The 27,118-nt window shown below is 36.3% G+C and overlaps 1 protein-coding gene and 1 pseudogene across 7 annotated transcripts in view; one reads left to right on the top strand and one right to left on the bottom strand.

Annotated features, from left to right (window-relative positions):
• The window catches only part of FHIT (fragile histidine triad), a 1,224,031-nt gene that overhangs the window by 561,517 nt on the left and 635,396 nt on the right, over positions 1–27,118 (bottom strand). The window lies entirely within an intron of this gene.
• On the top strand, positions 5,108–5,783 carry LOC101621389 (annotated as a pseudogene).

Here is a 27,118-nt window from a genome sequence, read left to right as displayed (position 1 = left end):
ATTCCATATTTCTCAGCATTATCTACCATTATGCATATTTTAAAATCTAACAAAAATGCTACATCAATCTGTTATAATGCATATTTTCCCTTAGTCTTTATTAATATTATGAATAAAAAATTCCAAGTATCCATACTTTCATTGTAGAAGAAAATGCTTGTATTCTGTAGATAGGTTCTGCAATCTTAGTAATAGTTAGATACATAATGTAAAGTACTACTGAGAAAATAAATGATAGAGAGTATTATCATGTTTAAGATGTTATTTTGCCTCCTAATTTTCAAATTGATTATTTAATAAAGTACTAGTCTTTACAAAGTAAATATAAGTGATTCAAAATAGCAGTCTATTGCTTCAAAAACAAGATATGATGGATATATTACTCCCATTTAAAAAATATTAATTACATGTGTCAAAGGACTCCTAAGCTTCTGACTTGGAAAAAAATGACCAGCATTACATTCTTGGAGACAGATATTATAGCAAGGATTGAAAACAAGCAAAGAGAAAACAGGCTTTTACTCAGGTAAAAACTGTCAAGAGCTAATTCTATTTTTGAATCACTACAGAACATAATTACAAAATCTAAAAAAAAAAAAAAATCAACTTGAACCATGGTAACCCTACAGCATACTCAACAGATAAACTGCTTGAAAAATAGAACAAACTTGCTGTTCGTTCTTTAAGTACACTAAATGCTTTAGAAGAAATGCTTTGTGAGAGATGAACAAAGCTAGGAGGTATTTATGCACTACCAAAATTAAAAAAAAAAAAAGAAATTCCAGAAATCATTTAAATGAAAACCTATTGTCAGAAGTTTAATTTTATGCTCAATGCCTTTCCCTCCTTCTACTCTATACAGCTTTTAAATATGTTCATCTTACTCTAATTGCTCAGTAATGGACATAGCTTTCTAAACATAAACCTATTATTACAGCAAAGAAAAATGAACAGAAAAGTTGCTAACATAACAGACTCTTGGTACAATTAAAAAGAAAAAGTGCATGCAAAATAACATTTGCTATATACCCATTACCTTGCCTAACCCTGGTGTCCTATATTTAGTTCTACTTCATCCTGCAATCTCAGATGCAATGGAAATAAGAAACAGCTACTGCAGCAGGTTGAAAAATACACAGCAACAGTATATTTTGTGACCACCAGTTAACCCTATGGTGGAAAGGTATCCCCTTTGGACAAAATTCTCAAATCCTGATAATTTTTTGCAGATGTCTTAAGTCACCGACAAGCCCACAAAATGCAGAACTTTGGGGTTTTGTCTACACAGTTCTTTAGTGGAAGAAATCAACACAGTCAAGAGTAAATAAAAAATAGTTCATATGAAAATTTAGTTTTATAGTATGCCACTGCCATTAATTAGAGATAAATAAGAACAATAAGAAAACAACAACTCTGAGTCATCATGTAAATGATTATATGGAACACTGTATTACCAGGTTTTTCCAAAAGCATGTACGGCATAATTCTTATGAGTTAAATATTCGTTAAGTTAACACCCCAGTCTTACTCTAAGAAGGTTACAAAGTCATTCTGTATTTCTTCTGTTTCTGGAACTCTAGGTAAAGTTGAGAATATCCTCCTAGATCAAATAGTAAAAATAACACAAACACATTAGTTTTAGCAATGTATCAGTTAACGGTCTGGATCTCCTTCATTGTTACAGTGGAGGACACTAAGGCAAGAAGCAATTAAGTAGCCTCGCCAGAAATCAGGTAGCAAAGCCAAGACTTAACCCCAGTTGTATGCCAGCTCTCTCTTATAACCAGATGCAGAGAACAAGGTTCCATGTTCTGAGAAAGAACAATCTTAAAGCAGATGCAGCTCTCTAAGCAGTATTTTCTGTTCTATGTGATGCTATTATCACTGAACTCTTAGCTGAAAATCAACTAAACTCCCCCTTCCCAAAAGATAGCATTTACTAAGTCAATCAGGCCACACCCTCATTAATGAAGGGCTTACAATGTGTGCCAGGCAATAAATGGGATGGAGTGAGTGCTATACATGCATTAACAGTGCTTCCAGAAAGAACCAGAACCATTTCCATTATTTGTGACAATCCCCTGTGAACTTGGTGAATATTCTTAACCACAGTCTAAATTAGCATACTACATTAGCATACTAATGGTACTTAGAATTCACTTACACTGTATCTCTAGCAGCTTTCTGGTCTGAATACTTGTGTCTCCACAAAATTCACATGTTAGAAACCCTGTGCCCAAGGTGACAGAATTAGAAAGAGAGTCTTTTTGAGGTAAGTAGCTAATCAGAGTAGTGACCTCATGAGATTAGTACTCTACTAAGAGATCCCATAGAGCTCTGTAGCTCCTTTCATCCCATAAGAATACAATGAGAATTTTGCAATCTGAAAGAGGAAACTTAACTATCATTGAGCTACCTTGATCTCAGACTTCAAGTCTCTGGACTAGCAGAAATGTATTTCTGTTTCTAAGTCATCCAACCTATGATGCCTTGTGATAGTATGCCAAACAGACTAAGACACATATGCACTTGTTTATAATCACATTTCTTTGATACTATGGGTGACGTCATATAATAATATGGCCCTCCTTATAAGCAAACTCAAGCATCCTCTTATAGAATCCTCCTGAGAACTCCATGCTGAAGGAACTATTATCACCTGCATTTGCCAGATGAGACAGCTAAGACACACAGAGTATAACTTGCCTAAAGTCACAAAACCAGCAAGTGGAAAATATTTATTCCTAATCTCCACATTCTCTGAACACATACCTTCCTCCCAGCTGCTGCTTTCAGCCAGCCTAGTGTTCTTTTTCTTTGACAATAATATTCTAAGAATTAGCCTAATTTCTAGTACTCTGTAATGGTATCTTCCTTTTAAAGTCATTCACCTTTGAAAGTTATTTGCTTTCACTAATTGGTTTTCTAGATAATGTTTGGCAAAGTGTAAGTCCCCAGAACAGAAACATCAGCATCACTGGGAGTGTGCTAAAAATGGGCATCTTTCAGGCTCAAACTCAGACTTTCTGAATTAAAATTCTGGAACTGAGTCCCAACTGTGTGGAAATTTACAAGTCTTCTAGGTAAAAGTTTGAGAATCATAACCGTACTCAATAACTACTTCAATTTTTAGGTAATGGTTCCTTTGAAGACTAACAGTCAGAAATGGAAGACAGGGCCTTCCTGATGGTGCAAGGGATTAAGTCTCTGTACTATGAAGCTATGTGTAGCCACTACAGCATGAGCTCAATCGCCAGCCAGGGAGCTGATCCACATGGCACAGCAGATCTTTACTATCTCACCCACTGCTCCCCTCAATAGTGTATTTCAGTATATCTGCCTTTTCTGCTCCACACTGTGTTTCTGGTGAATCCTCTTATCTATATGCATGAGTAAATATATCTTTTTTTAAAAAATGGAAGACAAAAAATGCACAGTGAAACACCTTGCTTCAGTAATTTATAGGTCATATTGTGTCTGAAAGTCTTCACACTGTCATCAGTCCTCAAACATAAAATTTCTGCTCACTTTTTCCAAATTGCTGTTGCCTATCATCAGTGTGTGGCTTGGGAGTTCCTGGAATGCTGAAAGAGTAAGTATCTTTGCTTCTGATAGACCAGTCTAATATAGTCAGGAGAGACGGGGCACAGGCTATGCCCCTCTCCTCCTCTGAGAGCAAATTAATTAATTAATTACCCTTCAATGTAAGTGTCATATTTATTGCCAAGTATAGTCTATAATGAGGTCTTTACCACACAAGCATATTTTAAACAATTGTTTACTTAAGTAAACACATTTTAATTACTGTCATTGCTTTCATTATTTATTTTCTGGCCTACAATACACCTTGGCAAATGAAACACTTCGTGTTTCACTGATTATCATCTCCTCTTATTTTTCCTGGGTCCTATATACACCATCACCACCTCCATGTCTATGCTTTTTTTTTCTTTTAGCTCAGGCAAGCACTCTACAAGTTCTGGAAACTTGGAGTCAAGTGTAATGGTTAAGCTCCCTTAGTGGCTGAAAGAGCCTTTCATCTTCTCTTTTGAGAAGACTTTTCACATGTTTTTACAGCACATCTGTCTAATGCATTTCCAGTGTTGCAAAGCTGTTGTTGATAGAGCGGCATTTACTCTATCATGTTGAAGAATACTGGAGAAAGAAAATAAAAATCAATGCAATTACAAGATAGCAGCTTCAAATTTCATTAATTACTTGTTTCAAAGCTACCAGATAAAAATATTTTAGATTGCCTGAGTAATATAAGGATATTAAAAAAAAATTTCATCTCAAATCTGAACTTCTAATTTTAAAAAGAAAAACACTCAGTCCATTTTCTTCTTGTTAAATAACTCTATTCTCATAACATGTACACTTGAGGAGTTTCCTGGTAAGTCATTATAATAGATATTGCAATGTATTTTAAGCCCAATGTTTATTAAATTCTTGCCAGCTGTATTTCCTGTATGACTTTGTTTTTTTTTTTTAATTTTCAGTCACTCTTTTGAGACAGAGGCTGGTATCCACAAGAAATCATTTATGATTAATTCAGTGAGATGAATACTTAGATTATTTGATATTTATTATGATTTTATTATTCTTAAATATTCTGCACTGTTTGCTAAAATTATTTCACAAAAGTACCAACTGAAGGTCAGTTTCTCCCAAGCAACTGAGTAAACTTTGACCAAATCAAAAGCTAATTCTGAAAGAGCCTCGGTAAAAGAAATTGAAAGATAGTAAAATGAGTTGCCTCAAGTCCTGCTTGAACAGGTGGATAAAGTCATAAACTGGAGAGCTCTACCCAGAAAATATGGATCAGTTTCCATGTTAGACAGAAAGCATTAGGGACTACTGGTTAGCTGGCAGTTTCTGGAGATAGAAGTCTGAGCGTTCACATGCATAACTGGAGAGTTGCTCTCTCTATGCAAGTCTGGGTGTAGCCCAACCCAGAACAAGCTATGACAATGCTCACCATCAGGCACTGCAGACTTACTCTTTAAGTATCCTGTAACTTTCTTTGAGAAGCCAGGCTAATTCTCCTTTCTGGTCCCAGTGCCATGTGCATGAGTCTCTAACAAAAATTTGCCTAGTTCGATGTGCCATGGCAGGTGTCTGGCAGAGGTGGTTGCAGGATATGGGGCAGCAGGTGCTGCTATTACTAGTACTTTGTATGATGGGAGCCTGGGCCCTCGACTTCCACACTGGTGAGACCAAGAAGTACTGCTTCAGTGAGGAAATCCCCAAGGAGACCATGGTGATCAGGAACTACAGCACCCAGATGTGGGAAAAGCATAAGGACATCTCTCTGTCCTCGACCCCTGGCTTAGGTATGCACGTGGAGGTGAAGGAGCCTGAGGCAAGACGGTGCTCTCCCAGCAATATGGCTCTAAAAGCCGCTTCACCTTCCTTCACACACTCCTGGTGACCATCAGATCTGCCTGCACTCCAACTCTGCCAGAATGGTGTTCTTTGCTGGTGGCAGATTGTGTGGGCACTTAGACATCCAGATTGGGGAGCATGCCAACAACTATCCTGAGATTGCTGCTAAGTATAAATTGACATAACTGCAATGCTGAGCCTGACAATTGCTCGATCAGATGGAACAAATCCAGAAGGAGCAGGGTTACCAAAGGTATTGTGAAAAGCACTTCCTTCTGACTAGTAAGAGCACCAACCAGAGGGTCCTGTGGTGGCCTATAGCTCAGACTGTCATCCTCACTGGCATCTGACAGATGTGTCACCTGAAGAGCTTCTTTGAGGCCAAGAAGCTGGTATAGTGTCCTCTCTGTGTGACCCTTCCCTTTCACCTCAGTTGTTTGGTTCTTTCCCCAACTAATGCCTTATCCATCTGGATTTCAAGGGGAGAAAAATTAAAAAAGAATTTAGGCCTCAGTGGTTCCATGGCAACAAAACATTCAGATCAGTCACTGGCTAACACTGGTTCTCAAGGACATAGGAAGGACATTGATCCAAACTTTCAAAGATCTGTCCTGGGGTTTGTGAAGAGTTGGAACTGATCTTGAGTAAGTCTTGCAACTTTTGCCTTTATCCTGTCACAAAATGAGCAAATGAAAAATTCTCTCCTATTCCTTTTACTTCTTTGCATCTACTTATGCAATTGGGGCTAAAATAATTCACGGAGGAGACTCCCCTCTTTGTTCCCCTGCCAGTCCCTGGGTTTACTCAGTGACTTTGTGATTGTAAATAAGGGGCAGGTGTTGGCCCTGAGGGTTGAAATTTTTTCTATATATTAGAACTATTTTTGATAAGTGATATATTTTCCTTCCTTGCTGAAGTGCTACTGCCTATATACAACTAGCTGAAAACTCTAATGCAGTCATTTTTATTCTGTTCCTCCACACATTTTTGGTCACTACAATGGTAGCTCTCAGGATTTCAGTGTGCTATAACCCAGAAAACTGACATATCTGCTCTCAAAGCTTTATCAGAGAACTAAGCAGAGAATTATCTGGAACACCTGTGATTTCTATCACACAGAATAAGAGGGAGGTAGTAACAATACAAGGCAGCACCCTTACCTTTCCTCTTCCCTTAACTTTTATTTAAGGTGTGGCAAATGTTTTCTCCATGGAACCAGATTTGGTTCTTTACACAGATTTTTCCAGTGAAATAAAATGTAGTTCAAAACAATGTGTCTGGTTCAACTACATCTAGTGTTCTTTGGTGAATTATTTCTGTAGAGTGAAAAGTACCCACTCTGTTAGGTCAGGGTCTATAACAACCATTTCATTTGATGAAAGTAAACAATATACACTTTATCAGCAGTCAAAAACTGGGGATGGCCCAGACACTTTTTTTAATGTAAATTAATTGTAAAAAAAATAATAATTTAAATTAATTTCCAACTTCAAAGATTCAGGAGGTTGCAGTTAATATCTAGATTTACATCACTTCTTAAAAATACTGGTCACCTGTGCAACTGTACAAGGCGATGACTGGCTGCCTTGTCTGGCTCCCTTAGGCTTCTGGGTCCACCTGCTTTGTGAACTGTAGGAGTTACAAGAAAGTCTACTCTGCATCATCCACGAACATATATAAAGGTAGTGGGAAACAGGGTAAATTTGGGAGAATAGACAAGTGAGAGATCTCTTGGAACAGAGTTATAGTTTAGGCAAAGCTTCAGGAGTGAGGTGGTAGAAGGCTATACAAGCAAGGTAAATCAGTGAATGGACTGGTTTGGTGGTATAGAGGTATAGAAATAGAAATATTGGGAGAAAAACATTAGAAAACTGACTGGAGCGTGATTGACAACTCAACAAGTATCTGGGATATTGCCCAAGTTATAACATCAAATGTTCTTTTGGGAAGTGAAATACCTACTCGACATGAAATTTCAGTATATTTTTATGCCCACCATCAAACCCCGAATTCTTTCAAGGGACAACATTTATTAATACTATAGTAATCTGACAAAGATGCTCCCCAAACACAGGAAGACTGGCCTCATAAGCAGTGAAAGCATTCTGGCAAGGAAGGAGAAAAAGCAGGAAAGCAGTAGAGTCATTAATCACATTAGGCTCCAAGTCACAGTGGCTGAGTTTAATGCTAATGTTACCAAGTTAAAGTACCATGGGCTTCTGCAGGTAGTTAGACTCTTCAAAGTTTTTTTTTTTTCCTATTTCTGATGAAAGCAAGAGTATCTATATCAGAGGCAATAACTGAGGTAATAATACATGCTATCTATACAGTTTCTAGCACAATGTAAAAGCTCAATAAATTTAACTGTGTTTCTATCATTATTATATCATCATCATTACCAATACTTAAGCTGTAGAGGGTCCTGAAGGCGATGCCTGCAATTTCATCTATGGTGAAAGGCATGGGAATGGAAGTAAGCAGAGTACAAAGTGGTTGTGAGTTAAAAATATATTTGACTTGATTGTCTTAGAAAAGGGAAGTGGAAAAAGTGTTATACAGAAGTATTCCAAGATCATTGTGGTCCTGAAGCTCCAGATTACCACAAAACAACAGAGATCAAGGTCAAAAAGATAATCTGATACTCAGGGAAGTCACACGTAAGGTGACAGAAAACAGTGGAGTTGGACTATCCAGTAAACAGCTGAACAGACAGAAGTAGACTTCAATAGAGAGGTCTGAGCCACACTGCAGATTTTACAGGTAGTAATGCTTTGATGTTCATTCATTTCTATAAGAAAAAGAGATTAGGTATATAGATAAACCATGTCACCATGATCAATATTTTAAATAGCACTTACCAGATGTCAGGAGCCATACTAAACATTTTGCAAAGGCTAGTTTATTAATTCCTCCACAAAACTGCCTCTTCATGTTACAGATAAAGACATTGATAATCACAGATTTTAAAACCTTCCTCAGAGGTATCAGGTTTTTAGCAGTAGGGTTAAAAGTAGAATCTGGGCCCTCCCTGGTGGCGCAGCGGGTTAAAGCACTGCACTGAGAAGCTAAAGCCACTTCCACATAAGTTCGAATCCCGCCTGCCCCGGAGGAGACCACATGGCGTGGCAGACCTCTCCTGACCCGCCCGCTGCTCCCCTCAGCAGTGTACTTCATCGATCTGCCTGTTCTGCTTCCCACTCTGTCTCTGGTGAAGCCTCTCACCATCCCTGAGCCTCTGGCCTGTACCCCAGTTCTGTATGTACAAATAAATAAATCTTTAAAAAAAAAAAAAAAGTAGAATCTGGACCCCTTACTCTTAACCATTTGCTACACTCTTTCTCATTTTAAAGGGAAGATAAATCTATGTGCTTTTATAAGCAAAGAAAAGAGAAGGAAAAATGGCGTCATGGAAAAAAAAAAAAGTGACTGTGTCTTGCCTTCGAGGAAGAAGGAAGGCAAATGATTTATGAATAAGGCACAGAGCCAATCACAAGGCCGGTGCTCTGAACATAGAAAAAAGCATTAAAAAAAAAAAAGTGATATGGAGCCAGGGGGCAGGGCTAAAAGGAAAGCATTATTTTATAAACCAAATACTAGCTAGGAAATTAACTCAGGCCAAGATCAAGTCCCATTCAGTTAGAGTATAGAACAAGTGGCAGGGTTTAATTTGCTTTGCTTCACCAAAGAAATGGATATCAGAATTCTGATTTCACATATTGATACATTTACAACAGAATTTTGGAATTAACTGTTGTCCTTTTCTCCTGCTTGGACAGCATAATTATATTCTGCTTGAAAGGTTGCTAGTACTTAGATGTCATCCTTACAAAATACTTTGCTTCAGAAATGCATATCCTGTGAAAGTAAATAACATCAACTCCACAGCAACAACTCAAACTACCAGACTAACATACACAGCTAGCACAAAGAGATCACTACCCCTTAGACACCTCCTTAACTAGGACCAATACCTCATTTCATCTAATATTCTGAAATACCCGTTGCCATAAGTCTAATCAAAAGCCATACTAACAGATGATGAGGCTCAAACCCTAACTATATACTTAGTAAGAAACCAAGGCAAATCAGTCCTTAAGACCAGTCTAATGTCTCTTTGATATACAAGTAAGTCCCTGGACACTTGAAATATCTATTTAATCCACCAAAACTTAAGAACTGATTTTGTTCTGATACCACTACAGCATTATGCAGAGCTTATGGTCACACTGTGCCAGCTTTCTGTCACTCACATGTAGGGATCTAGGGACAGCAACTATCTCATGTAGGAGAAGGTGTAAACTCCCATGATTTCTGGTAAAGTTTACAAGACAATAATAATTATAATTAAAAAAAGAAAAAAATGAATACAATGGAGCTGCTTCTTATAGTGTGAAAGAAAGAGTTGCTAAAAAAAAAATCACTCCTGTGCACAGAAAAATTATCATCTCCAAGGACACTTTTGATTAGGAAATCAACAAAAGATTATAGTTGCTAAGAGAAATAAAGCAGATACATGCAAAAGTTTATATATTATTTGACTCAATTCACATGAAATATCCAGAACAGATAAATTCAGAGTCACAGATCAAAAATTGGTGGTTACCAGAGGTTAGAGAATGGTGAGACACTACTCAGTGGACAAAGGGTTCTACTTTGGAATGATGGAGATGCTTTAATTGTATAGGGTTGGTAATGACACAAGAGTGGGAAGACACCATGTGCAATTGAAATTATGTATTTAAATGCATGCTTTCATATCATGTGAATTTCACAGCAAATTATTTTTAAATAAAAAATTAAAGTTTCAGACACATTTGAGAGCAGTGGAATCATTCACCTTTTTCCTTAATACTTAAAAAACATCATTATAAAATATCATGACTTAAAGTAAAAACACCGTCTCCTTGTGTTTGTGCTTAATTATGAAGGATGGTGGGAAGTTTTGTTTTTCTTTCTTTTTGTTTCATTTCCCCCACAAAATCACCAAAGTGAACCAGAGCAATCAGGAACTCTTTTTCTAGGGATTATATGTATAGTATAAGTACACAGAAAATGAATCACAAGGATACAAAAAGTCTTCACTGTGAAGCTAGTGCTCTCCAGCCAAGACTGTTCAAACAGTAACTTCAAATAAAGAAAAGAAAGGCTAACTTTTAAATAAATTTAGAGTCAAGGCTTAGTTTGCTATTGTGATAGTTCAGGTTCTTGACCAGCGCAAAATGAGTCAGGATTAGACATTCAAGAAACAAAGAGAACAAAGAGAAACAAAGAACAAAGAGAAGCATGTTGGAGAGGGCTAGGAGAGTTTCCAGATCAAGATCGTGATCTGACTCCTGTGAAGGGAGGATGGGATGCACACAATTTGGACAGTAAGTCCCTGACTCCAGTACCTTTCTAGGAAAGGTGGTTTAACCAGGTCCAGAAAGACCCTTTAGTCAGTCTTTCAACGGCAGTTTCCTAGATCACATGGATGGAGCTTTACTAATAGCCCATGCTGACCCTTCATTTGCTATCAGAAGTGTATGCTCAGCCCACACTACGGTGGGTCCAAAACAAGACAGCTATGTTCTCCAATCAACAATGTCCCCGAGCAGATCTGAGTGACACATGCACATGGAGTTGTACTGACATATTTTCAAAGACCTCATTCCACAGATATGGCAGTGTTTTACTTTTCTACCTCTCATAGCAGTGAGGAGCAGGAATATCATATCATTTTATTGTGAGCAAAGTTTTTGCAAAATCTTCCCCTTAAATCTATGGAGTGAATTACTGGTGAAGAAGAGAAAGGGAAGACAGCAATGATTCTGCAAGTAGGCACTCTAAGTAAAATTCCAGCACAGAAATTAACAATGAGATCGTGAAACAAAGGGAAAAAATCCACAAATGGCAAGACCTTGCACATCAAATGTGACAGCTAATTAATGTTAATTGGAATTTCTACAAAGAAACACAAACATGCCTATTCAACCATGTCAGGGACAAGGTTACTCACATAAGTATTCACCTAAAGGGCGAGCACTGTCTCTCCTAAAAAATGAGTAAAACACTTGTTCTATTAGAGAAATATGAACAATTTATGACATATATCTATATATCTGATATAACTGATATATCTATCAGTTTTGCATCACTGTAATTTTAATCTGAAACATAGATGAATATTTAGCAAATTATGCAGTTGGCATATTAGATGATATTATGACCCAATAAATTCAATTATATGGAAGGAGGAGTAAGGTACCTATAATCAATCCATTTGATTTCACCGAACCCAAATAAAGACATCATTTGTACATCACATATCTGGGAAACTGAATAGTCTAGATCTGTGACAAGAAAAGACTACATTAATACAGAAACACATAAAAAAATTGTATGTGCACACATGTAATTTTAAAAATGAGTTAAGTTTTAAAAAAGGAAAGAAGGCCTCCCTGGTGGCCTAGGTGTTAATTCTCAGATGACCTGAGTTCGATCCCCAGCCAGGAAGCAAAACCCATATGGCACAGCAGATTTCTCCTATCTTGCCTGCTACTCCACTCAACAGTGTATTTCAGTACATCTGCCTGTTCTGTTCCTCACTCTGTCTCTGCTGAATGCCCTCACCACCTGTGTCTTTGGTCTATACTCCAGTTCTTCTACACAAAATAAATAAAATTTCAAAAAAATAAATAAATAAAAGATGAAATATTATATATGAGAATGGAATTTTATATTTTGAGAAGTAGCACAGAGAGTTTTTTTGTTTTTTTAAGCTACTGCTAATGTATCTACTTTGGCCTAATTAGTCCCTTTTAGATCATAATGGACTTTCTACCAACTTTCTGGGCCTTGTATCAAAAACTTGCTAATCAGGAGCCAAATAATCTCCCTAAACTTGAAAGTATATGTTAAGGTAGTTCATTTACATCTTAGGAAAGTTTCTGCTCATAGTATCTGTCTTAGTAGCTTTAAAGGTTTTGAACAAAACTCTCATTTTTCTCCCATGCTATTTTATACCCTTTTCCAGATGTTAAAGTGAACATATCATTTTCTCTTCTCTTAAACCTCAGCATGGAGGAAATAGTATCTTCCAACATTGCAGGAAGAAAGATTACTTTTACTCAACTATTAAACTTAGTGGATAGATTCTGAGAATATCAACTGCCTGTAATGTTTGTTGTTCCTACAAAGATCATGGAAAAGTGGATGCTAACTGCAATCTGATCTCTTATCTTCTGAGTCATACCTGCTTTGGATTGGCTGCATCAGGATCTGGAGGATGGAAACACCTCCTTCATGGCCAGTAGGCAGTCTGGCAGTCACATACATAATGGAGCAATCAAAAAGGTGAGCAGTGAATATTCCCTAGTATAGAATACCTAATCCTGAGGGGAAAAAAAAAGATTGTTGGCTGGCAATGAGGTGGTAATATACTTCCTTCCAGCTTATAATAAACAAAAGTACAAAGTAGGACACCGTTGTCAATAGCTGTGTATGTGGGTGATTATAATCACCTTTTAGCCTTGAAACCAGTTCCTATCTCACCAGCTAAAATACCAAAATAAATGTTTGTTTGTTTTAGAATTTTATGCCTTCTAAAAGTGTTGAGTGCCTCATCTTGATAAGCTGTCCCTAGCGTCACCATTACAAAACTTTACAAAATATGATAATTCTTTTGAGGTAAATAGTGTTTCTTAATTCAGAGGACCTGAATATCTTCCTCTTTTAAGGAAGGGGTCTGAGGCAGCCAGTTCTATTACAGGAAGAAGACAGAAGAGGTACATTATATAAGTCAGCAATGACTAATCTGGTTGCTTCTGGAAGGTTCATAATTCAAAGTAGAGAAATGAATATTCTTTTATGTAAGTGTTTCAGAAAAACTTGGTTGTATAAGATCCTAGCTTACAACAGGAGAAGTTGCAGCAAAGAGTAAGAGAGAAATTAGAACTTACAGCACCAACATTAAGAACTTTTAAGGAAGGGGTCTGAGGCAGCCAGTTCTATTACAGGTACTATAATAAATTCTATTATAGGTACTATAATAAATTCAGGGATAAGAGAGGCTACCTAATTTGGGGACTTGGAGAAGAGAAGAAATGGAAGAGGCCCTGGACTAGGACCCTGACAGCAACCTGGACTCTCAAAAGGAAAGGGCTCGAGCAAAAACTCACATAACAGGGTAGTCAAGCTTGCTGCAATGAGACTTTCCTTTAGAAGTGTGTTTCTGTTTTCTCAGTTAATTAGTCTCTGTTATGCCACACATCCAGAAAAATTCTTTGTACAACTACCTTACTTTAGTAGTACTGTGAGTTTGGAGGGATAAGAGAGATCTGCTTGTCACGACAGGTGAGACGCTGAGAGGACAAAGCCTGAACACATTTAAAAGCCTGAACTCAGACTAAAGATGAGTGAAGAATATCCCAGGACCTCACAAATATGTGGAAGCACTGAGAATGGGTTGACCACAAAATAAGTGGGATTATGTAATTTCCTTTGGAGTATTATTAGATGGGGGGAGCAAAAGACCAAATAATGGAGAGGCCATCAGATTTCTGTTAGAAGAGTTCATTAGTCTAAGTTCAGTGTCTCTAAAAAGCAAAACTAACGAGTTCCCAATGCTTAAAACTTAGACATTTCTCTTTTAAAAAAATGTAGCTATATGCTTTCTTTGGTGAAAAATGAGACAATCTGAAATTATTAGATTTCAGGTTTGAACTCCCTGATGCTGCAGAACAGCAATGGCTGCCGTTAGACAAAGCAAGTGCTAAAGTGGTTGTACTAGCTACCACCCAGCCTCATTTAGTAGTTTCTATGACTGCAACCCTTACAGTGCAGGTTACAAGAATACACTCATGATGGAAGACATTTTCTGTGCATTCACAATGGTTACTTTTAAGGCCCAGCTCCAGGGAGAACTACAACACTTCTAATTCATCATAACCACCACGGGCACACCAAGCATAGAGGGAACCTGGGACATCCGAAGGCTACAAAGATCAACAGACACCTTCCAGAAAAGGCCTCAACCTGTTACTAGAAAAGGCTAAACAACACAAGAGTACCCTGACTCTTACCAGCTGAGACAACAGACACAATTACACACAGTGGGGGCTGGGAAAAACAACACAACTCAGAATACCCTCCACAACTGAAGTGTCTGGAAGTCCCTCAGCTATTCCAGAAAGAACATCCACCCCCCACCAAAAATAAATAAATAAATAAATGCCGGCCAATAACAATGGTTACTTTTGCTAGCCCGTAGAGTTGTTCTCTATACCTGTAGTGAATTCCTTGGTCCTGTACTTTGAAGTGAAGCTCAAGTTAATTGCTAGCTATATGTGTGATCTCCATACTGATTTCATGTTAATTAAAGACAGAAGTGCTGGTTAGTCCCCATTTGCCCTAAATCCATTTTCTAATACTTCCTGCCCTGCGTTTTGAATGTTATTATTATGATCATTATTAATTATGTATCTGCCAGAATCATTTATCTTCTGGCTTCTGATTAGGTTTGGCCTGTGATAGACATCAGTCAGAAGTAGATTAATCACTCTATAAGTCATAAATCATGGATAAGATTAGCTTTATAGGATTCTCAGTAACACATTTGCACTTCCGGACTAGGCTCCACTCTTTGCTAGTTCCTGGTGCTTCTCCAACCCTTCCCATCCTTAACCTACCCATATCTTATAGTTTCTTTGATAAAATTCCTCCCATCAATGCCATCTCTTTTGTTCAGCAATTTAGTAGAACAGATTTCAACATTCACTTTGAGTAAAAAAATAGTTGGAAAGAAAAGACAAACGAAGGTGGCGGTGTGGGGGGAACAAGCAGATTTCAAAAAAAAAAATCTTGAAAAGATTTTGAGCAAGTGCAATCTTGCAGTTTGTTCTTTGTATGACTTGCTTGTCTTAATCAGATACATAAACTGTTGACTTTCTGGGTCGTTTCTTTTCTGAAGTCTTTCATCTCATGTATAATTAGAAATACGCCAGTCTGCGATGATGGCAGCCCTCAAAATGGTCAGTCTGTCACTTGCACATCCCTAACTTAAGACACAAACGCCTGCCTGATTACTATGAGTCTTATTAAGGAGCTATTGTTTCCCCCTCTCTGCCAATGCCTCCCATTGCTTGATCTTTATCATCTTGCATTCTACTTAAAGGGTTTAAAAAGAAAAAAAAAAAAACAATCCCACAATACCAGCATCAGACTGTATTCATAACTGAGGTAAAGTGCATCTGGCCTTGTCACTCACAATTTTTGTTTTCCTATCTAAATCTAAGAATAACCTGCAGTCATTTGCAAAACAGGGAAGAATTTTTCCAAGGAGCATGTGGTGGTAGAAGTCAGACACAACAGAAATTCTATAAGAAGTCTGGTTGTACCACGCTACCACTTAATTTCCCAAGCTATTTGATTATATCATAAATTTTAGGTGTTAGCTACTACCTTTTAGTCAGATCTGGCAAATATTTTATCTAAAGAACATACTAATTCTAAAAAATGCTTAGCTCTTCTATTGGCTGATATAAAGAAAAAAACTTTATTTTTACAAGTGATTCATCTTATTACTGTAACATATGCACTAGATTTCTGATAGGTGGCTCTTTTAAAATTAACTAAGTTTCAAAGAAACTAGTTTAAAAATGCAATATTTAAAATATAATAGTAAATAAACTACTGTATAATAAAGTAGTATTAAAACTGAGAGTAAAGAGATTACCTAATAGATAAGTAGTATTAACACTGAGATTAAAGAAATTACCTAATAGATTTTTATTTCCCTAAGGGTTGAGAATATTAATCATTGTATCTTCATTGTTAAATACAGTGCCTGTTATATAGTAGATGCTTGCTCAATGTTTATTAAATAAAAATGATACCAATCGTCTTAGAAAACCTTACTCATTTTTATACCAAAGTTTGGATTAAGTATCTGCTTGCAAGGATCAAGTGATATTTCCTAGTGAATATTTTTGTGCCAAAAATGCTTATTTGACAGAGATACCCTCAGTACATACATAGTAGAAAAAGTATACATGATAACCTACAGAGAGGATAATAGGAGTTAATAGTCCCAGCCTTCCTCAAATGATACTCAACTCTTGAAAATAAAAGCCCAAGTAGACAAATACACTCACACACAGAGGAAGAAGTTTCATAATTACCAGCATAAGCAGGCAGAATTGTATTCACAGACCTGGGCAAAGAAGGAAGCAATTCTAGGTTTGTATTCATAAACCTTCTAAAGTGTCCCAATTTAGAATTTCCTCAGGAGCTGATGGTGCTTGGATTTCAGTTCAACAGACCTTGAGTTATGCAGTGATTTAAGTGCTTTACTGAAAAACCATTCAGAATACTATGGTCAACAATTCCTAGAGTTTCTTCAGGAGCCCAACAATCGCTATGCTGCAAAGGGGAGTGAGGAGGGTATCTATAGTACAACTGTCCTCAGATAGTTAGGCCAAAGGATTATGTTGGTAAATGGATTTGATGACATGGGATCTTTTAAGACAGAGTTAAAGCTGAAAAAATGTAGGAAATATATCTTCATTCAAAAAGAAAAGAAATACAAGATTAAAGTGAATTAAAAATAAATATCCTAGAAAAACCTACCATTCTTGGCTTCTAGGACAATGAAAAAACAGCCCTTGGATTTGCTAAATGAAAAAATTATATAAAGTCTAAGACTACACTTTACATACTACAAAATAAAAACTAAATGTTTACAGAGTTGCCAATATTGTGGATCATAGTTCACCAAAAAGAAGAGCAAACTCACTTTCCAGGTCCCCATTTAATGACAGCACAATCATGTGATGCAGGCTTCTGTTGTCACTGACTCAGACGTAATGAAAGCCAGAGACAGATTTTGTGATTATTGTCCCTGATTTCCCTGTCCTAAGATATTTGTCCGAAAATTTAGTAGACATTCTGGGATATAACAACTGGAAGGGTGCTCTGGATATTTAGTGATTAAAAAGTCAAGAATGGTGCTGCCCAACATACAACAAACAGAACAACCCTCAACAAAACTGTCAATACAAAAGTGGAGATTCTATGAAAAAGACCAGTCTGTGGAGGTCAGATTCACCCAAAAAAGTCTCCCCTGTACTAGATAGTACAGGTTTTTTTTTTCTTTCCTGTCACTTTGGCATGTGAACTGAGGTCAATCAAGTACCTGAGAATGTGTTACCATTACCTTAACTGCTTCTAAGAATGAAGACATAGAGTCATCTCCAAAGTCTTCCCCAGCTCATTATGTTTACTAGAAACACCTATCTATATACAGACACCTAGTTTCAGAGGACCTAGCTTTGTCAAGAAGCACCCTCTCCTCCAGGCACCCTCTCTTCTAGACACTTCAGTCCTGTCCACTCATTAGCTCAATGTGACTTTGTCTGTCATATTTACTCTAGAATTTATAACCAAGTAAATTTTCCATATATATGTAATTAAATTTGTTAGTTTTCCCTTTCTTCTCTTTCTGATGTTAGTTTGTTTTCCTGACCACCCTGAGAAGATCCTAGAGGAGTCAGGGAAAATTACCTCTCTACCCCGATACCTGAAATTAAAGATGACCATCTTTGTATTTCTAACTCTCTATTTCCTCACAAGGACAAGGTGATAGTAATCAATGACATAAGTGCTAAGTGGTACAGTCCAATATGTAGTGTTGTATCACTATCAGAATTTTACAGGACACCATATATTGTTATAAGAATGGACAACATACATTCTGCAATTACTAAAGATGTGACAGATACTGTGCTAGATATCTTAAAAATCAACATTATACTTATATATTCCCCAGCACTCAAAACATATTTGGTAAAATGATGAATGTTGATGTTGAGTATGACTGTTTATTATAAGGTCACATACTTAATTCACACATACAAGACATACTACATGTTTATCAGGACACAATGCTAAAAACAGAACATTAAGTTCCTCTTATGCCATTATAATGTTTTCCCCTAGATTTTGTTAGTTCCTTTCTTTGTTTCTGAAGGATATGGTTGCCCTGGTGGTGTGTGAATATTTATCTGAGACAGTTTGAATCTATTCCTCTGAATCATATACACAAAAGTAAACCAATGTCACCTCAAAAAATAAATTAAAATAATGCTTTCCTCTAAAGTGTTCCTGATCTTAAGAATCAGATGATCTTGCATATAAACCTCAAGCTGTTTTAATCTTTTCTTCAGACAAAATGCAGTCAAACGAGGCATGGTTAAAACCTGGCAGACTGCTGGAGCCAAGACTACCACTAATTCTGGTCTGCTATTTGCAGGAAAGTGAAAGAGACACAAGGCACTTCAAGTAAATCAATTTTCTTTATAAGCTTTCTTTCTTTATCATTTGCTTTTACTGTATGTTTTGTGGATCAAGTTAACCATTTTCATGTAAAGATCAATCTCAATATACCATCTTATTTGAAAGTTGTTCTCAGATTTTGTAGAGAAGCCAATTTTAGAGAAAGAAGGGAATTGTATGCTAGATTTTTGTTTCCAGTGGCCCAACTATTCCATAGCCTCTCAATAATATCACCTGAAAATCTTCTCTGTTATTGACAAAAGATAACTAAGATACATCCTTCCCTGAACTGGTCACGTTTCCCAGTTTAGACTAACGGGCTACCCTCTCTTTACAGTCTGAATCTTGGTAATAGTAACCAAACACTCTGAAGAACTGGAAATGTTTTCTTCCAGTGATGGTGTTCTTGTTAGATTACTTAGTAGCATTTACTGGCTATAATCCTGAATTCACCCTGCTTGCTGCAATTTATAAGTCTCATGCTCCCAACTCCTACAGTTTGCACTGTGAAGTACCCAAGAGTCTAATAATACATTTCTTCTTTGCTTAAGTTAACTAGACTCTACTTCTGCTAGCTTCTAACTAGGACAGTACTAATTGTTACTTCTAAATATACTCTACTACTTAGGATATTATAAAGCCCTAGTGGTATTTAGGGATCTGGAATATGATACTTATGTTCCTCCTCCATGTAACCTCTTACCAAATCAGTTTGTAAGTTTGAGAAACAAAACATGTTGAGGAATCCTATAAATCAAAGATACTATGAGAATTACTATTATGTTTCCTATAGATCAGCTTACCTTAAAGATTAGCAAGTGATTGGGCCCTCCCTGGTAGCGCAGCGGGTTAAAGCACAGCACTAAGAAGCTTAAGCCACTTCTGCATGAGTTTGATCCCTGCCTGCCCTGGAGGAGATCCACAGGGCATGGCAGACCTCTCCTGACCCACCCACTGATCCCCTCAGCAGTGTACTTCGTCGATCTGCCTGTTCTGCTCCCCACTCTGTCCCTGGTGAATCCTCTCACCCTCCGCATCTCTGGCCTATACCCCAGTTCTGTATGAGTAAAATAAAATAAATAAATAAATAAAAAAGATTAGCAAGTGATTAACTTGTTTAATCCTTTGAAATACACACACACATATATACATACACACACACATATACATACACACACACATATATATACATATACATATATATGTATGAGTCACTTATTAAGAAGGAAAATGTCAGAAAAATATCCTAGCTTAGACAATATTCAAAGATAACACATTTACAAAGATATATATAGATAAATACACACACACATATATATTTTTAGTAAGATCCCTTCACTTCTTTCCCTTGTCATTGCTCATCCATAATAAGAAATAGTGTTCTATAGGACCATCAATGAGATATGCTAAAGTCACTAAAAGTGAAAGATTTCAATTTCCTAGTTATACACTGGATAACAGTTCTACAGATCACAATGCCTGCCTCACTTTGAAACTATCTGAAAGAAGCTTCTTTGATTTTTTTCAATTAGCAGCTTTCTGAAAATTCAGGAAGGTTTATATGTACACATACATAGATACACAGGCACACTTACTTTATGAACAATCATTTCAGTAGGCTACTTTGGCAACATCCTAGCCTATAATGTTCAAGCTAACTGCCTGACATGATGTCAAGTCTCAACAATCTTCCTCAGTTAAGGCATAAGCTGAAACCTGAGGGTAAATTGGGGTTTTGGATCTAGAACTAAACATTTGTTTTTAAGTAATTCCATCCTAATCCCTCCCATAAATTTCAATCCACATTTGCCTACTAGGCATCCTTTGCAACCTCCTCTGTCCATAACAATGAAAAGAATATGTCTATGAAAGAAGTTTACTATATGTAGAAGGAAATTATGATCAAACCAGTGAAAAGGGGAAATAGGATCTGAGAATCTTTGAAAGTAGGTAAAAGAAAATTACAGAAAAAAGTTCTAATGGTATAGTAGCTACTATAGAAATTGGAAAATGTAACTTTAATATTGATTTAGTTCTAGCCTGGTATCTGCCTTTGAAGGAGAGAGGCCAGCTTCCATTATCAAGGATGGAGAATTTTTTAATGATCCCAAATGAGTTTCCCTAGAATATTTAAAAGAGTTACTTGCCATCGCTTATGGAATGCACATTATTTAGCAGATGATTACAAGGAACTACATAGCACATAACTTAAGGACATGCTTCTTGAGTCTGCAGTCAAATGGCTCAAACCTCAACACTGCAGCTTTATCTTGAGTTACTGCTGCCAGTTCCTTACCATGTTTGTGAAGTCACATATCCTCCTTTATCAAACATAATATTACTTCCTCTGACCAAGATTAAAGAGCATAGCATATTTCATAAACTCAATAATTAGCCCCAAGAACTTTTAGTCTTCTTTTATAAAATTCCCACTAAAATCCCTTGCCACTGATTTAAAGAATATCGTGATGATTAGATAAAGAAATTGTTGCTTCAAAGGTCATTGAAAAGATAAATTACTGTTTATCATAAACTTTGTTTATAGAAAAAGAGGCCTATAGACAAGTAAAACTTAAAATGAATTTGTATTTTCAAGTTCTCATGAAGCTGAATATTTGCATAGTTCAATTTACCAAAAAGCAATGATCTATATATAGATTGAAAGATTTGCTTTAACAAATAGTAATCAATCTCTAACCTTGGATTCTGGATGTTTATAATAACACACTGCATATGTTGAATTGCTTATATTACTTCTTTTTCCATTGGAAATTTGATTTGCCACTTAATCTTGTAATAACTAATAAATAAGAACTGGATGCTCTAGTTAGAATTTAAAAAAGGAGACTACTTTCTTGTTAGCAATATATCTAAAGTTGCCCTTTTGTGTTTTCCCAAGTGTTGTGCAATGAAAATAAATATTGAATAAGCAAATTATCATCTAAAGACAATGCAAAATTTCCATTTTCATAATAATGTAACTTGTTTAGCAATCTTAAGTGTACTTGAGCAACCTAAACTACTTGAGGTTTTCACCTGGATTCGTCTTTGAAAAAATATGACAAATATTTACTGTTTCAAAAAGCAGAGATGTGTCTTATCTGTTTGAAAGCTTATAGGCCATTAGATAAAAGCAAGTTTAAAAAGCTATCAACTTTAATAATAAAAAGCAGTCAACTTTAAATAATGGGAAAATTACTAAAAAATGCCACCTTAAAAACCAAAATGCCAACTTAATGCTTAATGATTCTGACAAGAGGAATAAATTTAAGGAAATACATAGGGAAAATTATGTCAAGTTTCTACAGGACCGCCCACTAGCTGCGCAAAGAGATTGTTGCAAGTAGATTTTAGGAATCTTGTCCAATCCAACCATTCACCATGGAAAAGAAAACAGGCATAAATGAATAACTAGCCAAACAGTGTAAGACAGCAAGACATTTTGGATAATTGTAAACCTCTCTGGAATTCAACAGAGTACTGAGGAAGAGAAAGTACTGAAGAAGGGGGAAAAAGCCACACATGCTGGTTACTCTGGGCATTTTCAGCTATGAGATGGACACAGATTAATATCATTCCACCAAACAAAAATCAATAGACTCTTACAAGGTCTTAATATGGACAAAGGTATTTTAAGAAATTACTTGAAATGATTTTACTGGCAAAATATAAATTTATAGTGTTTGAAAAGTTGCCATAAATATGTGGTATGAATGAGATCTTATTTTTTTAATTAAAGCATTAATGAATTGAGTGATGCAGAATTCTAATTAATAGTTCCTGCAGAACTATTAATTAGAACAGAAGGTTAGGTATCATAAAATTGAATTTTCAACTATCATTTAAGAGGATTAGATACAGGATAGCTTCTCTCTTCAAAAGCACTCTATTTACTTAATGGCTTCCTTTGCTACACTGCACTAACAAGAATTTTATTTTTACTATAGTGGTAAAAAGACTAAAATATTAATTTATTTTAATATTAAAATATTCATTTTGCAAAGAATTTTCTACCTTCCAGTGGACTTAGTCTTGATTCTAGGATCCTGAGACACACAGGAATACTTCAATAGCATGTAAACATCAAAAACTGGAGAAGTTGAGAAATCACTAACTTCCCCATACATATATCTAAGACAATCTTCTTCATATACTATATATACACACTCTATACATGCCTATCACATGTCCACATGTATATACACATATATGCACCAACTGACAGGGACCCAACTTCCAAAGTATTCTAGATTACAAAACAGATGCCAATTACCTTTACAAATCAGAAAATTCTTTAACTAGTTTCTTAAACCTGATGAATTGTTTCTCTCCTGTTTATGCAATGAGAGTTTGCCACCTATTACGAATGATAACCATTCTGATTTCACATTTCATCTTGGAAATTATAAAGAAAAAAAAAACACAATCTGCTACAGAGGGAAAAAAGGACACATTGTTTTCTACGATTCTTCTCCTTTCACCAAGAAAACAATCCACTTCATGTGTCCAGAAAGACAATAATCTTAATATACTAGGCAAGCACAGACTTTGTAGGGACAAAACCATTTACAAAAATATTGAGGAATTGCCAAATATTTAGGGTTCATACAGTCACTGATAATTACTGTGTATAATGTAGTCATGGACTACTAGTGATGTATTGGCTCATCTTTCTGGATTGTGTCTTTCCAACTAAATGTTGATTATTTCCCACAAAATACAAACAGGCAGGATGTTGATCTTCTGTGACAGGCAAGGTAAAAACTTAAAATCATGTCTCAGAGCAGGTTACAAAAAATGCACCAGATGGTTATTATGAAAAAGAAAATGCTTTGGCCCTTCCTGGTGGCGCAGTGGGTTAAAGCACTGCACTGAGAATTTAAAGCCGCTTCCGCATGAATTCGATTACAGCCTACCCCGGGGGGTGACCGACCTCTCCTGGTGTGGCAGACCTCTCCTGACCCTCCTGCTGCTCCCCTCAGCAGTGTACTTTGTCGATCTGCCTGTTCTGTTCCCCACTCTGTCTCTGGTGAAGCCTCTCACCGCCCCTGAGCCCCTGGCCTGTACCCCAGTTCTGTATGTATAAATAAATAAATCTTAAAAAAAAATGCTTTTACCAAACCTTACATGTTGTATGATTTTGGGTAACATACAAATGATGTCGGGCCTCCCTGGTAGTACAAAGGCTTAAGTCTCAGCACTATAAAGCTATCTGCAGCCACTGCAGCATGAGTTCGATCCCAGCGCAGAGAACTACCCAAAAGGTGCAAGATACTTCTCCTGTCTTGCCCACTCTCCCCTCAGGAGTGGATTTCAGTCAGTCTGCCTGTTCTGCTCCCTACTCTGTCTCTAGTGAACCTTCTCATCCCTGCACTTCTGGCCTGCACTCCAGCTCTTGTGTGCATAAATAACTAATTTTTTTAAAAAAGCACAAAAGATGTAAAGGTCACACCATAAATAGTGAGCTGGATTTCCCTGAAAATAATGAAGTATTTAGTGAAAATAATTCTCAATGAGGTGTGAGTCAACCTTTCGCTTTAGGAGATGGTTAAGTTGGAGCACATGTTTTAGATCTTCTATAAAAGTACCCTCATGTCTATTATTTGAGGATTACCCAGGGAAAGTATTCTTGGTGAAAACCTTTCAGCTATGTTATCTTCATTTTTGGGATTTTAGCCTGTTATGAATCAAAATAAAATGAGCTTATTTTAAAATTACTGATTTACAAAAAAAAAAAAAAAACAAAACACAAAAAACTAGGAGGGAAGATAATATTGCAGCCTGTATTCCTCATAATCCACTAAAAGGAACTTTTCTAATAGTTTGTGAAGAAAAAAAATTAGTCCTATTTCACATTTAGATCCCTAAGAGATTCACAGTCTCCATCTGCCTCTGTCTGCCAAGATTTAAAGTTTACTTTTGATGTGCCCTTTTACAAGTCTCCATCTCTCTGAAGCTTCCCTAATCTCACCCCAAGATCAGAGGAAATGTATACAACATTTGTCAACTGAGAGTGCCATTAACTGAAAACAAAAATGAGTTAGCCATTTTGCACACATCTCACCCCAACACCCACAACCATGCCAGGAGGATAACTGCTATCATCTCCATTTTAAAGATGGACAAACCACAGCTCAGGGAAGTTTAGAACTGGGTTCAAGTTTTATTATCTGAGAAGAGATTGAGCTGAAATTCAAACCCATATCTGAAAAGGCATGAGCCTATATCATATATTGTGTTGGAAAGCAACATATCTTAATACAAGTAACACAATTAAGAAACAGTTATGCTATCAATAACCTCAAAAAATCTGTATCTACCTTTCAAACATATGTTGATGATGATAATGATAAAGGGAAAGGCATTTATAAAAGAGCAAGTTCTTTTAGCCAAATACAGCAAATGGTTTTGATTAGCTAGTAAAAAAAAAAAAATCTGAAGTTCTAATCACAAAGGACCCTTAGTAAACCCTATTAAACAGCAGATAGTCATCAAGAAAGTTAATAAATTCAGTCCCTGTGCCAGCGAGCCAGGATTGAAAAAGTACCAGATTTGGGGCTGGGCCTAGGTAAGAGGGACAAGCAGAGAAATGATGAGGAAATGAAAAAAAGACCTATGGATTGGTTTCCCTGATTTTAACATAGTAGTGAAAACAGCTTAGAGTATCGACGTAATAAGGTCAATCAAGTTAAAAGTCTTAGTCCAGATGTTTCATGCAAACACCATTGCTGCTTGTCCTACCCTAATGTGCTATATGTTGTTTCCTCAAGTAAATTGAACTCTGTCTTTTTTCCTGTAAGTGAAACATCTATAATGATAAAGGCCTTACCACTGCATTTGAAAACCACAGAGCACGTTGACTGCAGGTAAGTTGTGTGTGTGTGTGTGTGTGTGTGTGTAGCTTGTAAATTGTTCTTGTAAACTTCTTATAAATTAGTTATTAAATTGGGTTGTTCTATATCAATAACAAAAAAGCATATAGGCAAAAATGCATATCACAAGAAATATAACCTCAATCACTTCGTATTAATGGATTGTTCACTCATCCATTTGCTTAAATATTTAATATCAACCATAATCCAGGTGCTATGCTCAACACTAGTGATATATTGGTGAATAAAATAGGTATGGTTTTAGCAGTGATGAAACTTCCAATCTAATTGGGAAAACAGACAGTATTCAAGTAAAATAAAATTCAATTAAAAATTCTATTAGGGAATGTAGCAACCAAACTGACTTCAGTCATAAAGAAATGTAGGTGAACCAGGAAGAAAGATATTTTGATAAAATGACCAAGAAAGTTCTCTCTGAGTCTAAGCTCTAGAATGCAGCTAGTTAGTTCTAAATGGGGCAGCTGCAGCAGAACCACCTGGAAGGTTCATAACCACACTGCTGAACTCATCCCCTCAAAAGTTCTGCTTCAGAAGCTCTAAAATCATGCAGTAAAATCATTTACTTTTCTAATAAGTTCTGAATGACACTGACACTGTTGTCAATGAACTGGAAGACATACTTTGAAAATGGTATAGAGCACAGAGAAGAGGGAAAAATTGTATGACCTGAGGCTAGAAGACTGAATTGTCTAATCTGGAAACTGTAGCTGTTGTTACAAATAAATGTTGATAATTAATGCCAAATTTAAAACTTGTCTAGGATTTAGAGTCAGCCTAGATAAACAAGACAATTTAGTGTTTACCTTCCTAAAAGAAATGATATACTAATTATCATTTATTACCTTTCTCTAAGCTAAGAGTTTGTAGAAATTCAGTTAAGGATTAAAAAGAACCAAATCCCAAATCAAACAGTATATTTTACAAGGCACTCCTAAATTAACAAAACATCTATTATCCAAAGAACTTGATGTTATCAGAGCATACATAACAGAAAAAGATAAAAGGGTTCAAAGGTAACACTTGCCTTCAAACATGACATCATAAGGATTATAGCAAAGAAGGTATTTCTCTTAATGGAAGATGATATGAGCTCACAATTACTGTAAGAGGAATCTAAACATAATACATAAAGAAGATATACTTAACCACATATGGTTTGACACATTTAACATCCACAGAAACGTAATTTTGTCAGTAGTTTTAAAAACAGGAAGATAAGAGAATTTTGAGTTTGGTAGTTCTCAAAGTTGAGCATGCCTAAAAGTCATCTCACAACTTGTAAAGAATGTAGATTTTCAGGAACAGCCTTAGACCTTCTGATAGAGTTAGATGATATGGAGCCAAGGAATTAGAATTTTAGTAGAAACCCTCAAACATGTTGATACTGGTAGATTAAGGAATATAATTTGAGAAATGCTTACTTAAGATATGGTTCCATATAGATGGATAATCTCATGTCTTTGATGGAGATGTAGCTATTATAGAAGAAATATATGGGCCAGATCTGATGAAAGGCACTTCTTTTTTTTTTT

Source organism: Condylura cristata, unplaced genomic scaffold (assembly GCF_000260355.1).
Source record: "Condylura cristata isolate star-nosed mole 26May11 unplaced genomic scaffold, ConCri1.0 scaffold00004, whole genome shotgun sequence".
In the NCBI taxonomy this organism is placed as follows: Eukaryota; Metazoa; Chordata; class Mammalia; order Eulipotyphla; family Talpidae; genus Condylura; species Condylura cristata.
Note: the sequence above shows the minus strand (reverse complement) of the source record. Positions and strands in the feature narration are given on the sequence as shown.